The sequence below is a fragment of the Squalius cephalus genome (genome assembly GCF_949319135.1).
Source record: "Squalius cephalus genome assembly, chromosome: 15".
In the NCBI taxonomy this organism is placed as follows: domain Eukaryota; kingdom Metazoa; phylum Chordata; class Actinopteri; order Cypriniformes; family Leuciscidae; genus Squalius; species Squalius cephalus.
In genome coordinates, this window is record NC_137136.1 from 36,257,595 (window position 1) to 36,276,266 (window position 18,672).

The following is an 18,672-nucleotide window of genomic DNA, read 5'->3' on the forward strand; positions in this document are numbered from 1 at the left end:
TGTGTTGCTATTTGCAAGCATGGATCAAAGAGGCCATAGGCACGGAAGGAGAGTAAGAGGCCATGGCAGAGGGGCCAGAGGAAGAGGAGTTTGTATGTGTGGTGGAGGAGCTGCAGCAGCAAGAGGACAAAATCGAGCTCAAGTTTCAAATGAAATCCGGGCAACAATTATTGACCATGTCATCAATCATGGCTTGTCCTTTAGAGAGGCTGGACAAAGGGTCCAGCCCATTCTGAGTCGGAGAATCTATTGTGTTGCATCTATTGTCAGGCTTTTTCGGAATGAGAACAGGTAATTCACAGTGTTATTGTAATGTATACCATTGTGTATTTCAGCTTTACTGTATTGCCCTGTTAGCAGAACAAACTGTGTCTACAGTAATGCAGATGTTTTAGTAATCCCATTTATGTCACTGTCATACAGTCAGAGCCGTCACATAGACTGTGCGAACCATCGTGCCACTAGGGGGCCTCGCAATCCTGCTGTTTTTTTTTTTTTGTCCCCACCACTTTTTAAAACACCTCGCGGCACGAATGTAACAATTCTACAAATAAATAAAACATCTCCAGTACATCTCCAGTTAACTGGCAGAGCATTCATTTCGTTAGTTTTTTTAAATAAGAGACAATCTAGTGCTGAAATGTGTTTTTTAACACACAAAAGTTCTACCACTGGACCATTAGGATACACATTGGTTAAGTAGGTGGATCTATGTATTCACATGAAAATTCTCAAGCTGACTTGATGTAAAGCCACTCGTTGCACAGTTGATTTTTTTCCCTCTGAAATAAATAGCAAGAAGTCATAGCTGAGACTATGTGCATGATTATGCTGTATTATTCTACTTGATAAAAACATATTGCAGCGAGATTATGCGTGCAATAGAACTAGAACAGCTACGTCCGTTTGACTGTTATTCATGCGCAATTGAGCATCCACATCAAAGAGCAGGGCCTCGCATTTCAAGTTCGCACAGGGCCTCGCACCCCCACCTGCAACGGCACTGCATACAGTAATGTCAATTTTGACATGCTTTTTGCTTTTACTTTATAGAATCCACACACTACCACACACTGGTGGCAGAGGAAAGATATTTAGTATTGAACAGGAGTCTTCCATTGTAGATATGGTAGTGGCAAACAATGCAATCAGACTGTGTGAAATCCAGGCAGCAGTAATTGCAGATCAGGGAGCATTTAGAAATATAAACAGTGTGAGTTTGGCAACTATAGATCGAGTTCTTAAACGAAACCATTTCAAAGAAACTCTGACATCGTAAAGGAGGTGATTCCAGTATGTGCAGGTACAGATTTTTTATTGTAATACCTTGTTTACCATAGTTACATGCGACTGGAATAATTTGCTTTATGAATTTGCTCTTTTTCTTAGAGAATAATGGAGCTTGAAGCTAAAGGGGCACATCACAAATTCATTTTTGTGAATGAAGCCGACTTCAACCTCTGTAAAGTGAGGAGACGCGGGAGGAACATCATTGGGCAGAGGGCCACTGTCACAGTGCCAGGTCAGATGGGTGCCAATATCACCATGTGTGCTGCCATCTCCAATGATGGGGTCCTTTGCCACATACCAACTATTGGCCCATACAATACAAAACGCCTCATCACATTTCTTGATTCATTGAAAGAAATACTGATTCCACCCGAAGAGAGAGGGCTGTTGAGGCCTGGCATGACTCTGTATGTCATAATTTGGGACAATGTGGCTTTCCACCACTCTCGCCTTGTGAATGAATGGTTTGCAGCACAGCCTCGTATTATGATGCAATTCCTCCCTGCATACTCGCCTTTTCTGAACCCAATCGAGGAGTTCTTCTCTGCTTGGAGGTGGAAGGTGTATGATCACCGGCCACATGAGCAGATGCCCCTCCTGGAGGCAATGAATGCTGGTTGCCTGGCAATAGTTGCAGAGGACTGCCAGGGATGGATACGCCATGCAAGGAGGTATTTCCCTCGGTGCATTGCAAGGGAAAACATTCAATGCGATGTTGATGAGAACCTGTGGCATAATCGTCAAGAACGAATGGACTAAATGTGAAAGATAAAATATATATATATATCTTTTTTTAAAGGTATTTCCACCCATAAGTTTCCTTTGGTAGCTTTTTTTTCCCCCAGTATCCATTTGAGTTTGTAAAGTATCATATTTCATATTGATGGCTGTATTTTGTTGTCAATGATTGATTGAAAGAATAAATTAATTTGACCACAAGTTGCGATGTTTGATGGAAATATTTGCTTATGTTGCATGTTTTGTGAGTGTTAGAGCATTTTGCTAACAAAATTAGTCATTTTGGGCATTGAGCTTCAGTTTTATCCTGTGTTAACTGTTTTGAAAATGTGATGTCAGAGTGGGCAAATGTGTTTAAGCAATCGAGAAAAACTGTAATAATTAGTTGGTAAATTATGTTTTTTTTTTTTCTTCTTTTGCAAAAAAAGCACCCGCGTCTTTTCAGTTTGTTTTTATCTGTGTTACTTTATTTTTTTAATATTCAATTGAATTTTATTTTTCTCTCTCTTCTATTTAGTTTAATTTATACTTTCTTTAACTAGTTTTTGTTTGTTCGTCAGTTTTTCTTCATTATTTCTATTTTGTTTATTCTTTTGTTGTCTTTCATTCGTTCATTTTTTTTATTTGTTCATCCTTGCCTTCAGTTGTTCAGTTTTGTCTTTCATTTATCTTTCTGCAGAACGCAGAGTTCCTGATAATAAATCATAAAGAGGACTTTGTTTGATCACATCTGAAATAAGTTTGTCATCATCCAATCATGTTTATAATTACATTTAGTCATTTAGCAGATGATTTTTTCAAAGCGATCTGCAAATGTGCAACATTAATAAGGTAATTTTTTTGTCTATAGATAGGTATGCATATTTGAATATATATGTGCACAGGCGTGTAGTCTTTCTCTACAAATTTACCTCAACAAACTACCTGTCTGGCTTTAAAGATTCATAATACAGAAGGTTTTTTTTTTGTTTTTTGTTTTTTTTGTCCAATACAGCCGTCACTGCTCAGGGGAAGCTATTAGGAGCCGGAGTCTTGAAATGGTGACAACATACAAATTCCTGGGTGTTCACCTCAACAATAAACTGGACTGGTCTAACAATACAGAGGTTCTGTACAAGAAGGGCCAAAGTGTCCTTCACTTGTTGAGGAGACGGAGGTGCTGTGGTGTGTGCAGGTCATTGCTGAAGTCTTTCTATGACACTGTGGTGGCTTCTGCACTCTTTTATGCGGTAGTGTGTTGGGGAGCTGGAAGCACTGAGAGGGAGAGAAAGAGACTTAATAAACTGAAACTTCAACAATATAAAGGCAGATCCTTCGAGCGCTGCTGATGACGCTGTGAAGTGGAGGGAGGGAGGGAGGGAGGGAGGGAGGGAGAGAGAGAGAGAGAGAGAGAGAGAGAGGGAGGGAGGGAGGGAGGGAGAGAGAGAGGGAGGGAGGGAGGGAGAGAGAGAGAGAGAGAGGGAGGGAGGGAGGGAGGGAGAGAGAGAGAGGGAGGGAGGGAGAGAGAGAGAGAGAGAGGGAGGGAGGGAGGGAGAGAGAGAGAGAGAGAGAGAGGGAGGGAGGGAGGGAGAGAGAGAGAGGGAGGGAGGGAGGGAGAGAGAGAGGGAGGGAGGGAGGGAGAGAGAGAGGGAGGGAGGGAGGGAGGGAGCGAGAGAGGGAGGGTGGGAGGGAGAAAGAGAGAGAGGGAGAGAGGGAGGGAGAGAGGGAGGGGGAGGGGAGGGGGAGGGAGGGAGAGAGAGGGAGAGAGAGAGAGAGAGAGAGAGAGAGAGAGAGAGTGTGTGTGTGTGTATGTGTGTGTGTGTGTGTGTGTGTGTGTGTGTGTGTGTGTGTGTGTGTCACCTGCTCAGGCTCCACCAATGAATTGGTTGTTAATTGATAATGTTAACAAATGAAACCTTATTGTAAAGTGTTGCCAAAAACTATTTATGACATTATTTTTTAAAACATTCTCAATTTACAGCATTTTCTCAGACCAGATCTATGGACCGGACTGTCTGTTTTTGGACTCCAAAATAGTTTGATAGTGATAACCCTGTCCGAGGAGGAGAGGACAGTTAGGGCCAGATATACTTACGCTTTTTGTGCCCATTTCAGGTGTATTTGTTTCGAGCAAGATGAAGAAATAGGCTAAGGAGATGAGCTGAAAAGATTTGTGCCACAAGAATCACACTTTCATCACAAGAATCATCAGGAATAAACAAATATTCTCCGAAAACATTGGACACTATACAATATTTTAAGTATTATATACAGTACTTTAATGTACAATTACACCTGAATAGACTGAATAGATCTATTGTTTTTCTAAAAGCTTCTGTCGACAAAGTAATAGCAGCAGGTAAATACAGATAAAATTATAAAACAAACATAACTTAATATCACTAAAATGAAATAGAAAGCTGCGCTTACAGACGCTCACATTCACACATAAACACACCACTGACGTCTTCACTTCCAGGTGAAGAAGCTGTCAATCAAAAACTCAGTAGCCAATGAGAACACACTGCTACTAGCCCCCCACCCCCCATGAGAGAAATGTGTCAGAACGGCGAACAAAAACTCAGGGAGCGAAAAACGAAAACTTCAGAAGCGGAAATGAAAACTCTGGAAGCGCATTTGTAAGTTCAGATCAGCTAAATAAATAAGAGAAATAGTTAGCAAAACATGCAATGTATTAAAAACCAAGTTGTCTGCGATTTATTCTTTTTCAGTTTCAAAGATATTTTATTCAGTTTAAATTTATATTTTCATTAGTTTCTTGAAAAGTTATGTTCATTATTATTGGCACAAAAGTAATTCCATAAGGCCACAGCATCCGGTGTAAAACGTGTACATGAAAAACAAAAAGTAAAGGCAAAGGCAAATAGACAGGAGGATAGTGTACTAAATCAACATAAAAACTCCATCTCTCTGGACTATTACCTCAGGGATTTGAAGTGTGCAAGCAGTTCAAGCAGTAGGTACTACGGGGAAAACATTTTTATTTCATGTGGAATAGGTGACAACTGTTTTGTTTTGAATGGACAAGTTTGCCTTGTAAGCAATAAATTGTACAGTTTGTCTGGGGACACATATGTAGTGTGTGATTGTTCTTCAAACATGGACATTTTTTATGATTACCCTATTGACTCTTCAGCTCTGGGAATCAAACTTGTACATGAATTATGTGGACAACTGCAAGTTTTTCCTGTGACTGAGTGCACAAAAAAAATGCTCCTTTTACCATATAATGGAGCTTTTGTAGCCTTGCCTCTGCTACATGACTGCTAATATTGTGGATTACATGTGTTTAGTAAAATGCTGCCCTTTGTGGTTGAGGAATTTCTGGATTCACGGACTGTGGCTGTTATAAATTGGTTTACCGGGCCAGAGGAAGAGGAGTGTTACTGGCCACCTTCCTCCACTGTCAATGATGATCGATGTGTTAGAGAGGGAAGAGACCCACAAGAAGATTGGACGAAATTCCAAGTGCAAGTTTTGGGAAAAGCTGGTAAGTGGTAATGTTATATTTAGATTATTCATTTTTATTAAATAGAAGCAAAGAGTTTGTATTACCCATGTTAATCATAGTACCTTAAAATGTGTAGACGGTTGGCAATTGAAATCCATGGCTTAGTGTGGATGTCAAAACCAAAAGTACATATTACTCATAATATGTAAAAAATATGGACAAAGCGTCTGTGACGTCACCCATAGACTTTCTGAAGAACGGTTTTGAAGCCGTTTATGGGGGGTATGGGCGGCGCCATCTTGGAAAATCTTGGGAAATCCTAACCCCGCCCACCTTCTGGCTAATCCATATATGGGTAAAGGACGCGAGTCCGGTTATTCTGCAAATGGAACAGCGCGCGTCACTCAGCTCGCTCTGCTACTCCGGTTATCTCTGTATGTATATTTTAGGCAACAATAAAACTAAATAAGTTATAAAACACCACACTGCCTCTTTTCGTTTTCATTTAAAGAAATCTTAAACATTATAGCCACACAAATGTGGTTCAGGCAACGCGTATTGATTATATTCACTGCATATAACGTTAGCCTATTTATAACAAAACGAAATATAAAACTAACCCTGCCTCTTTTCGTTTAAATATAATATACAAATATTAAACATTTTAATATGGTCCAGGCAATATGTGCATTTGTACTAAACAACAGATGTTGCAGTAAACAACATTACAGATCATCTTCGTTGTATTAAAATTTAAAATGACAAAACTCAACCCAGTCTCTTTTTGTTAAATTTCAGTTTTATCAATATTAGCCATTATAAAAGTATAAGTAAAAGGTAAAAGAAGCTATACAAATAAAGCAAACAATTCAGTCAAACATAAAAAGTCAGCGCTCTAGTCTAACCATACAACGGTAAAGTTAAATAGCTTATAAAGTTATGAAATTTCACTTAACTTAGCCCTCAGCCAAAACGATTGGCCAGGGAACAAATTATAGATTCAAGAGACCAAAAATCGCCCATTAGATATACACAAAACTAATTATATCTCATGTTTAACCACTACAGAGACGCCAGAGTCAGCGGCAAACGTCAGAACGACTTGCCGAGGAAAGGCTGTTCCCGGCAGGGTACATGAACGCCGAGCGCCCGGTCATCGCTGGATCTCACAACCTGGATAAAATTTTCATAAATCTTTATAAATAAACCACAGATTTGAGCTTTAAACAACTACATTCTCGCCCGAAAAACTCTTAAAACTACATTTCATGATACAAAAACAGTAGTATTATATTTCAACTGTATATTAAAAAATGGCGCTTCTTATGTTGTCATTCTCCTTGGCGCAGCCTATGCTCGTTATCAGCTGTCAATCAAGCTGTCAATCAAAGTTAACCACGCCCTTATTTGGCATACATTTTATATCTAAATACTATCTAAACTAACGAGTTAGAAAAAAATTCACCCCCCTCACAGTTGTCAGGCACTCGGAACCTATCGAAAAATACAATAAAAGTCCATGGGACCAACCTGTAAAAACATGAATTTATGCTGTGAAAACGGACATTTTAACATGGGGTCTATGGACATTTGCTCCCTTTTGGGACCTGCCCCTAGCGGATTTTCGATGTATTGCAGTTTTTCGCACTTCCGGGTAGGCTTCATTTTTCAGATTAGAATGTTGCCCCTTGATATTACTTAACAGTTAGTTAATAGTCATGTGCCTCAAATAATGTCATAACATAATGATACATTTGCAAATCATTAGCTAATGATTAATTAAAGCAGACAATTCGAAGTTGAAGTACATGACTTCAACCCATTGTGGTGATTAACGCATTAATTTACACTATTAGTTAAAGGGGGGAGGTGAAATGCTATTTCATGCATACTGAGTTTTCTACACTGTTAAAGAGTTGGATTCCCATACTAAGCATGGACAAAGTTTAAAAAATTAAGTTGTACGTTTGATGGAGTATTTCTGTGCCAAAAATACTCCTTCCGGTTTGTCACAAGTTTTGGAAAGTTTTTTTCGAGTATGGGCCTGTGTGACGTCAGATGGGGCGGAATTTCCTTATATGGGTCCTAAGGGCACTTCTCCCGGAAGGGTGCGCGCGCACCCGTAGACCAGAGCGAGAGAGCGAAAGCAGTATGCCCATCAAAGCGCTGTGCTCGGCTTTAGGGAAGTCATCGACTGCGCTGCCCAGTTCGACGCCGGATTTGCAGATCTTCTAATGCTTAAGGATGGAGCAGTCCCAACGATAAAGGTTCACGGTCGTGCGTTGGAACCGCAGGCGGTGAGTAAAACTGCTTCAAATGTCTGTGTGTTGTTAGCTATCGCATAAGGACAGCAAGTAAACAACATTCGTGATTCTTTCGCTCCGCCCACAAGGCACGCCTCCAGCCGCTTGTTTTTTTCCGGAAAGACTCGGTACAGCCTATCTTTCTTTTATAAATATAATAAAACTAAAGACTTTTTGGAGATATGAAGGATGCAATACTACTCTATAGGTACTCAAGATTAACATGAGATTGACTGAAAATTAGTGTTTCTCCCCCCTTTAATAAAATGTTATTAAATATTTAATACATGATGACACGTTTAATTAATAACAATTAATATATTACTTAATTTATTAACCATATAGAATCTTTATTAGTTGCTGATGCAGTAATCATTAATTAATGGTTTAGTTCTTCATGAGTCATACATTAACACATGATTATCTGTGCATTAGTTAAGCATGAACTAATTAGTGCACCACCTCCACCTCATCTTTTAAGTCAAGTCACCTTCATTTACACAATCAACAATACAGATTGTTTCAAAGCAGCTTTACAGTGATAATAGGAAACTAATAGAACAGAGATTGTTTTGGCTGTACAGTAGTTCTAGAAGAAAAAGTAATTGTTCAGCTAAAGTAAGTTTTTGATTGATTAATGATTAACTTAGGAGCTTACATGACACTGTTTTCAACTGAAAAACGCTCTCAGACTTGTAAACCGTGCCTTCAGTTTTTGCAATCTGTACCCACAAATTCATAAACCGTGGCCCTTTCGCAATCCGTTCCCACGGGTTTGTAAACTGTAACGTTACTCACGGATTTGTGGCTCGCCCTCATTTTAGAAGAACACCAGGAGGTAGCCTACGTTGTTAACGAATCTTATTGTATATTGTTTTATTGTGTATTAAGTGGAATACATCAAATTGTCTTAACAGGGTCTGCATGTTTAAAGTGATTCTAAATTGTAGCGGGTATGGGGTAGAATATATACGATTTAATATGATTACATTTTTTAATAATAATTATAATTGCGTGACAAGTTCATAATGCGGTCAATTCCCATTTCCATTTACTTCACAATCACATATAGAGAGACGCGCGTCACGATCTGTGCACTGCCGCATCTCGCGCTCGCCATGCCGCCAGATTCAGTATCAGTGCACCTTATGAACCATGGCGTTAACCTGAACTGCATTTCTGTCAGTGCGTGACTACAGCTCGTTAATAAACAACGGGGTTTTTTTTATTGATCCATTTCATACAATCCGTCTTCATTTGGCAAGTGCACTTGCGCAAAAACATTTTTCATGTTCAACTTTTGTTTTTTTTGTGTGTGGATGCTGCTGATATAACAGCTTCGCCGAGACTACAAAGAGACATGCATTTGTGTGTGTGTGTGTGTGTGTGTGTGTTTGTTTCTTTTATAAAAGTTTCCCGGATATAACTTCCCTATTTAATGCACAATTTTCCTTACAAATTATATTATCAGCATTACAATGTGAGTAAATGTAGTCGTGTAAAATGTAAAGGATGATGCCACCCTTCTAGATCAATATGCATTGACGTTTAGATTGTAACATATTTAATAGCATGGAATTACAATGTATTTAGTGTTAGCTCACTATCTTAGCCTTTTTCTGTGCATTAGGTGAGGTAATCTGATAATATTAGTGATTCTCATTTATCAAAACACTAAAATTGGTACCGTTTTGGTGAGAAATTGGGTATTTTTTAATCTCTCTAAACCCATCTCATGGTGTGTGATGCTGAACTATCATATGAGTTTCTAAAGGTTTTTGAATTCTTTGCACAGTTATGAATATTGATATTTTATGTGCAACAATAGCATGCTCAGGCTCAGTGGCCTTTCGCCTAATTTTAAATGCTTTTTTTATTTTCAAATAGCTATTATGATTTAAATGGTGATGAGTGCAGGGCTGGACTGGGACAAAAAAAGGGCCCTGGCATTTTTGCTCAGACCGGCCCACCACAATCGGTCGGACACAACCAACAAGTACACCATCCTTGCGTTCCCTGTAGATATGCATATCTACTGTTCCATTCCCAAAAAACCCTAAAAAGCTGAGAATTAAGTGCCATGGACCAGTGTACTCACACTCTCTTTACTCCCTGGTGGTGATCAAAGGTGGCAGTGGAGTAGGGCCTACACAAAGTGAGGGCATCCTGAGAGAGAGAGAGAGAGAGAGAGAGAGAGAGAGGGATGAGAATGATAACTGAATGAGTAAAATGATCACCATACAAGTATCTTTAATATATATAACAATGTAGAGAGATGGTTGCACATATTTTATACTTACTTAGTGGAAATGGCTCCATGGTGCTCTGAACATCCTCAAAAACAATGAACTACAAAAGTGAGGGCATCCTGAGAGAGAGAGAGAGAGAGAGAGAGAGAGAGAGAGAGAGAGAGAGAGAGAGAGAGAGAGAGAGAGAGAGAGAGAGAGAGGGATGAGAATGATAACTGATTAAATAAAATGATCACCATACAAGTATCTTTAATATATAACAATGTAGAGAGATGGCTGCACATATTTTATACTTACTTAATGGAAATGGCTCCATGGTGCTCTGAACATCCTCAAAAACAATGAACTACAAAAGTGAGGGCATCCTGAGAGAGAGAGAGAGAGAGAGAGAGAGAGAGAGAGAGAGAGAGAGAGAGAGAGAGAGAGAGAGAGAGAGAGAGAGAGAGAGAGAACAGCAGCAGCAGCAGCAGCATAAAAATGAGCTCCTGATTTTTTTTGCTTTTAAATGTTGTTTTAGAGCAGGACAGGCAATCAGTTTTTATAAAATTATATAAATTAAGACCTTCTGCAACATATTCACTACAAAAGAGAGAGAAAGAGCTGATTCCAAGATGAGCTCCTGAAAATTTAACATTTGAAATCAACTTCTGGATGAAGAAAACGAAACCAATGAAATCAATAACCTGCAAATAGCAACAAAGTAGATACAGACATCGAAAAAAAGAAGACAGACTACAACAAAATATCTGTCTTACCACCAAAAAGAGAAGATCTCCAGCACATCTAAGCCTGAAAGAAAACAAGGAGCACACCAACCAACCCTGCTAGCCTGACACAAACCTGAGGTAGGAAAAGAGGCTGGACAATAAATCAATAAGGAAAAAGAAAAGCAGCCTAAGATACAGATACCCCATTGTGTCTATGTAAAACAAATTCGATTGAAGAGGGAAGATTTATTGACTTTGACAATAAAAAACTTCGCTAACTTAGCTAGTTTAGCCAATTTGACAGTTGGAATTAGTTAGAATCAGTTGGAGTCAGTTAAGATCAATTTCAAAAATCATTGTCCCATCAAAGAGTGCTACCATGGAGACGGAATTAAAAAGTAACAGATGCAGCAGAGAGGTAGAATACCCTGCTAACTGTAGCAGCGCTAAAGCTAAGAGGAAACACAAAGAGGCAACACTCCTGTCCAACACAGAAAAACTGTTTGCCGATTATATTTTTTGCAACAGCAAAAAGATAAAAAATAATATCCTCTTTCATACAAATGACATTGATAAATGGAAACAGGCCATCTGTAACAGTTACCCACACATTGCCAAAGAAGGCATTGGTCGCGGAGGCCGCTTAACTGTGTGTCAGGACGAAACCCTTAACACAGACAACCCTTTACTCACTGTTACTTATTACACTAAAAAAGGTACAGTGCTAGTACAGGGAAATGAGGCAAGCCTCAACTCCTTTGAGGAACTCTTCCCCAAGCTGAAAGCAGAGGCTGAAAGAGACCGACCTAGTACCAGTTGCATCACTATGGGAAGAGACACAGGATTAGATCAGGAAGAGGAGGGTGGCACCATGATCCCAGAGGTCACAGAACCAGACCTGAAGCTCAAAACCAGTCCATCTGAATCTGTCCCTCCAACTACCTCCAAGCTCTTTCAACAACTGAGAGATGGCCTATCCCTCCTGGAGCTGGACTTCACAGAGTTTAAGGAGCTTACTATGGCCAGACTCGCTGAATCTGAAACCATCCATCAGCTAAGACATGAGCTCCACCAACTAAAAGAGGACAACCACAAGGTCATCGCAGAGCTGATTAGGGAGAGTGAAATAACAACCACAGAGCTGAAGGAGACCCAGAGAAGACTCAGACAGCTGACACAGACCATACTCGAGCTGGAAGAGGAGAACACCACACTCAGAGCCCAGACCCTGAAAATAAAGGAGGATGCCACCAACAGAGACCTGAGCTTTAGTAAAGAGCTCCAGGAGATGAGGGAGCAACTCTTGAAGAAGAGCTGCCATGAATCTATTCCCAGCTACAAACATGCTGCTGTCCCAACACCTAGGCCTACCCTCTCCCTTGGTACCAAAGCAACAACTCCCTCCGACAGCAGCAGTTCCCAGCTTCCACAGCCTTTACCCAGGTCTCCAACCATGACACCCAGAGACTCCCCCCCAGGCAAAGATGCCCTCCCTGCTACCCAACCCCTATATTACACAGAGCTCAGCCCTAACAGAGCAGCCAAGCCAGAAGCACAGGTGGTCCTACTCATGGACTCAAATGGTAAATACCTGGACACCAAACGCCTTTTCCCTGGCCTCAACACCACAGCCAAACTCTGCCAAAACACAAGCCATGCCATGGAGCTGCTCAGACAGGACACATTGGGGAGGCCCCAGTACATTGTGGTGCACACAGGCACCAACGACCTTCACACCCTACACCGAGGCACTGCTGAGGCCATGGCCAAGATGGCTAAGAGGGCTTCCAGGGAATTCCCTGACAGCAGGGTGATTATCTCTACCCTTCTCCCCAGAACAGACACCCCTCCACATGTCATCCACGAGGTCAACATGGAAGTTTCAAGGAGCTGTGCAGCCCTTCCTAACATCCACATAGCTCACCACGCAAACATTGGAACATGGGATCTCAATGACGGGATACACCGGAACAAGAGTGGAATAAGAACTTTTGCCAAAACGTTGAAAGATGTTACCCTTGATCGCAAACCCAACCATCCCACCCACCCAACTGCTGCTCCCAGAAACTACAGACCACCCAGATACCAACAAGACAATCAGAGGAACTCTACATCCCACCTTCGTACAGCACCACGCCCCCATACTATATCCAACCCTCATGCCCCACCAAGACACAGAACAGCCCCTCATCATCACCAACAGACGACCTACTCATCTATGATGAACAATACTCCCCCTCTGCAATCAAATACACCGATGTCTGAACTTGGGGCAATCAAAGAGATGCTCCACACCCTGTGTAACAGATTACTACAAACATGAGGTACAGGGATACCATAGATGGCGCGTGCACGCACACACACACACACACACACACACACACACACACACACACACACAGACAAACACATACACATACACAGACACGCACATACACAGAGTAATTGGTTACAGCAGGTTAGCCCTTTTTTGTTTTAATTAATTAATTAATTTACTTTGGTTTCGTTTTATTCATGTTTTTAGTTGAATTTCTGTATTTCTCTCAAAAATGAAATCTTTAAAAATAAGCTTTTGGAATATTCAGGGTCTGTACTCTAGTACATTTGGTCTTAAGACCACAGAACCTGATTTTTTTAATAACGTAAATGATGTTGATATTTTAATTCTGTTAGAAACGTGGTGTCGATCTGATACAATCACCCAATGTCCCTCAGGTTACAGTGAAATTACAGTTCCTTCAGTTAAACTGAGCACAGTACACCGTGGCAGAGACTCTGGGGGAATTTTAATCTGGCTTAAAGCTGATCTCACCAATCACATCAGCACGGTCAAACAAAACAAAAAACACATTTGGTTGAAAATTAATAAAGAAGTGGGCATTTGTGACGTAGATTTATATCTGTGTGCAATATACACCCCTCCATCAGAGTCCCCATATCATGACGAAGACTTCTACAGCTCTCTACAGACAGAGATTTGTCAGTTTCAAGCACAAGGCAAAATACTTCTGTGTGGGGACTTCAATGCACGAACAGGCTCAGAATCTGACTGTATAGACCACACAGAAGATAAGCATGTTTTAACCAGTCACTTTTGAGCCCCATAACCACAGTCATGAGGAACAACCCTGACAAAACAATAAATAGAAATGGCAAGGAGTTAGTGCATCTCTGTAGAACCTCAGGCTTGTATATATTAAATGGGAGGTTCAGAGGAGACAGTCTGGGACGCTTTACCTACTGTTCAGCTCTTGGTAAAAGTGTAGTTGACTATGCCATTTCAGACATGGACCCCTCCTCATTCAGTGCTTTCACTGTACGAGCACAAACCACCCTCTCAGATCACAGCCAAATAAATATATATTTGAAAAAAAACAGAGCTACTACTAAGAAACCGCTCAGTAAACTGTACAATCTAAATCAGGCATACAAATGGGCTCCAAACAGTAATGAACAATTTATACACACTTTGAACTCAAATTAAATAAAACATGTAATAAACACATTCAACATAGTCCACTATCAAAATACATCTGAAGGCGTTAACAAAGCAACAAAAGACATTACCCATATCTTCCAAAACGCTGCATTAAATGCCAAACTTGGGAAGACAAAAAGAAAACACCATAACAGTGAACAAAAAAACACTGATAAAAAATGGTTTGACAGTGAATGTAAAGAAATGAGGAAACATTTAAGACAGCTATCAAACCAAAAACACAGAAACCAACATGACCCAACACTACAACATGAATACTTTGAAACTCTGAAACAATATAAACAGACTATACGACTAAAGAAATTCCATTATACCAACCAAACACTTCAGGAGATTGAAAACGCAATAGACCAGGGTCAGTTCTGGGACATGTTGAACAGTTTAGAAACCACAAAGCCACAACAATTGGCAATACAAGATGGCGGCATCTGGGAAAAATACTTCAGTGACCTTTACAAAAGTATCCCACCTGAAGACCTGAACAAAAACCAAATTGATATTAAATGAAAATTAGACAATCTCGAATCAGCCATCAAAACTAACCAAAATCCATTAGATTATCAAATTACACAAAAAGAGTTAACAGACAAACTGAAATCTCTGAAATCAAGAAAAGTTTGTGGCACAGATGGCATAAAAAATTAAATGCTGAAAAACAGTACCCCAGAGTTACAAATTGCAATAGTTAAACTGTTCAACATGGTGCTTACATCTGGCTGCTTTCCTGATGTCTGGAACCAGGGGCTGATCACCCCAATCCACAAAAATGGAAATAAATCCGACCCTAATAACTACAGAGGGATCTGTGTCAACAGCAACCTTGGGAAAATATTCTGTAGTATCCTAAATTCAAGGATACTAACATTTATTAAAGAAAAAAACATACTTAGTAAATGCCAAATTGGTTTTCTTCCAGGTTACAGAACATCTGATCATATATACACCTTACATACTTTAATTAACAAACATGTCCACCAAAAAAAGGGAGGGAAAATATTTGCTTGTTTCATCGACTTTAAAAAAGCCTTTGACTCCATTTGGCATGAAGGACTTTTCTTCAAAATCCTTCAAAGTGGAATAGGTGGCAAGGTATATGACCTTATCAAATGTATGTACAAGCACAATCAATGTGCTGTGAAAATTAATAATCAAAGAACAGAATATTTTACCCAAGGACGCGGTGTGAGGCAAGGATGCTGTATAAGTCCTGCATTATTCAACCTGTACATAAATGAACTTGCAGACCAGTTGGACCGATCAGCAGCTCCAGGCCTCACACTACTAGACACAGAGATTAAATACCTGCTTTATGCAGATGACCTTATTTTGTTGTCTCCAACCAGAGATGGTCTCCAACATAACCTGTCCATCCTGGAACAATACTGCCATAACTGGGCATTGGAGGTCAATTTAAAGAAAACTCAAATTATGATCTTTCAAAAAAAAGCCAGACGTCTTGAAACCAAATACCCTTTTACTATGAATAACACCCAAATTAAACACACACAAAATTATACTTACCTCGGTCTGACCATATCTGCATCAGGGAATTTCAATAAAGCCATACATTCACTTAAAGAAAAAGCATACAGGGCAATGTATGCATTCAAAACCAAGCTGTTCAACATTAACATCCCAATTAGAATCTGGACTAAGATATTTGATAGGGTAATTGTACCGATAGCACTTTATGGAAGTGAAGTTTGGGGCCCACTCAGTAGATTGGAGCATGACTCCTGGGACAAACACCCGATAGAGACCCTACACACAGAATTCTGTAGAAGAATTCTAAACGTTCAAAGGAAAACCCCAAATAATGCCTGTCGAGCAGAACTGGGACGTTACCCATTACTGATAAATATACAGAAACGAGCTATTACATTTTGGACACATCTTAAATTAAGCCAAAAAGACACACTTCATTCTGAAGCACTTAAAACCCAAGAGCTGAATCCTGAAAACAGTGCCCTGAGTCAGCTGATGGTGAAGCTAACTAATGAGGCTCCCATTAGCACTGGTTTAAAACAACTCAACAGAACAAAACAGATTATGAATCATTCAAAGGATCAATATTTAGAACAGTGGAAAAGTCAAACAAAAACACAAAGTAGACTAAATTGTTATTTAACTCTTAACAGAGAATATAAATTGGCTGAGTATCTGCACACTGTCAGAGATGTAAAGCAGAGACGGATCCTGACTAAATACAGGCTCAGTGACCACCAGCTGGCCGTAGAGACAGGAAGACTCAGGCAGACATGGCTGCCCAGAGAGGAGCGTATATGTGCTCACTGCTCAACAGGAGAGATAGAAACAGAGATACACTTCCTCCTCAACTGTGAAAAATTCTCTTCACTAAGAGCCTTACACTTTGGAGAAATAGCCAACAAAGTAGTACATTTCCCAATGTTAACTTCAGAAGAGAAGCTGGTAGTCCTCCTAGGAGAAGGGGCAGCAGCCCCACTGGCAGCTAAATATGTTTCTGCCTGCCACAGCCTGAGGGACTCCCCACTATAAGATCACAACATTACACTGGTTTAGGATTGTACAGTCATTATATTGTAAAAGAAACAACAGAGAAAGGGAAAAGGGAAAAGTGAAAAGAAAAAAAGAAAGAAAAAAAAAGAAGAAAAACGGTTTATTACATTGTGTTGTATAATTTTTTTTTTTTTTTTTTTTTGTAATGTAGTATTTTGTATGTTTATGACACTGTATACAATATATGTGACACCTACTATATGTATTTCTATTTGTATTTGTATTTTTAATATGTGATATGTATTGTAATTGTTATGGGATGGCAGGAATGGACCCAAAAGCAGACGAGGATATGCAGACACTCAGGGTTTATTTTGACACAAAACAGAAAACAAAGCCCACGAGGGGGCAAAACAGGACTGAGGGGAGGTCACTTTGACTAAGACAAGATAATAAACAAAGACTAGACTCTGACTCGACAATGACAGGAAACAAACTCACAATTCTCATTAAACAGGTTTCAAACGAAGTACTCTTAACATGCAAAGTTTCACAATGTACCGACACAGGACAGCAAACACAAGGGGATTAAATAGGGAGAAACTAATGAGGGAAACAGGTGACACAGGTGAAGCAATAATGACAAAACGAGGATAACAAGGGGGCGGGGCTGGGTGACGAGACAACACAAGCACATGGCCCAAACAAATGGCCATGTGCTTGCACATAAAACATGGGCCTGTCATGATCCTGCCTCAAGACCAGGGAAAATCAGACAGGAAGGCAGAATCATGACAGTAATGTATTTTCTGTAAACTGCTTTGGCAACAACATGTTTCTTTGTCAATAAAGCAAGTTGAATTGAATTGAATTGAATTGAGAGAGAGAGAGAGAGAGAGAGAGAGAGAGAGAGAGAGGGAGGGAGATAGGGGAATAATGAGTCACATTTTCAGTCTACAATATTATGATTTTTTTTATAATAATCTCAATAATCTCATCTCACCTTACAATAGCAGCAGTTTCCTCATTAGCTTGCTCTTCTCTGCAACTCTGTCTATTACAGTGTCGGTGTCCAAAGCCACAAGGATGTCCTTTTCAGTGGCCATCAACATGAAGGCTTCCAATTTGCTGGCAGATAGGCTGCTCCTCAGTCTGCTTTTGATATATTTTAGGGTCGAAAATGATAGTTCGCAGGCCACCTGGGTTATTGAAAGTGTCAACAAAAACTTGTACGCAATTCCTAGCAGGGGATATGCATCAGTGAGCATGTTGAATCTCTGGAGAATCTGATAGCAGCACAGTGGGCAGTCTTTGCAGGAGGCACAGCTTTTGTTGATGATTTCCATGTCCTCTTCCTTTCCATCAGGTCCATCCTCCACTGTCCTGGTCACATATTCATCCAGTGGTGACTCTTTCAGCTTGTCCCACTGTCCCGCTAAGCTTTTCAGCTCATACTGCAGGTTGTCAACTGTTGCCCTATCATCAAATTTAACCAGGCACTTGCTGAGGTCTTCAAGTGCAGATTAAGGAAGAGCATGGTTTCGGATCAGGGAGAAGTTTTTGGGATCCAGAAATGACAAATCTGCATAAAGAGTGCCATGTGTCAGAAATCTTTGGTGGATGGCCTCAATAGCTGTATCAACAATTTGGTTATGAACCTTTACCTCGTAGGCTCTCTCAGCATCAATTATGGTGTCATCCTGAGACATCTCACCCGGCATGGCTTTCTTCTTCTTTCTTCTTTTCTGTGGCAGTGCAGCCTCCACTTCCATGTCGGTCTCCTCATCTTGCTGCTCAAGTTTTTCATTTGCCCATTTCACAAAGTCATCAGCAGCAGTCTTGACAGCCTGGAAATCTCTCGCCATCTTTTTTAGGTCATCTTGTGTTGACATGACCATCCTATGGGCAGAGAGGATGTCCATCCCTTCTGTCTGCAGCCACTTTGACAATGGTGATG

The 18,672-nt window shown here is 40.2% G+C and overlaps 1 long non-coding RNA gene across 1 annotated transcript; it reads right to left on the reverse strand.

Annotated features, from left to right (window-relative positions):
• Positions 1 to 10,081: 10,081 nt before the first annotated feature.
• On the reverse strand, positions 10,082 to 18,161 carry LOC307172602. Its single transcript, XR_013823736.1, has 3 exons — positions 17,719 to 18,161; positions 10,329 to 10,396; positions 10,082 to 10,150 (listed from the first exon to the last, which is right to left on the reverse strand). It is a non-coding gene; the product is annotated as an uncharacterized lncRNA (long non-coding RNA).
• Between the last annotated feature and the right edge of the window lie 511 nt (positions 18,162 to 18,672).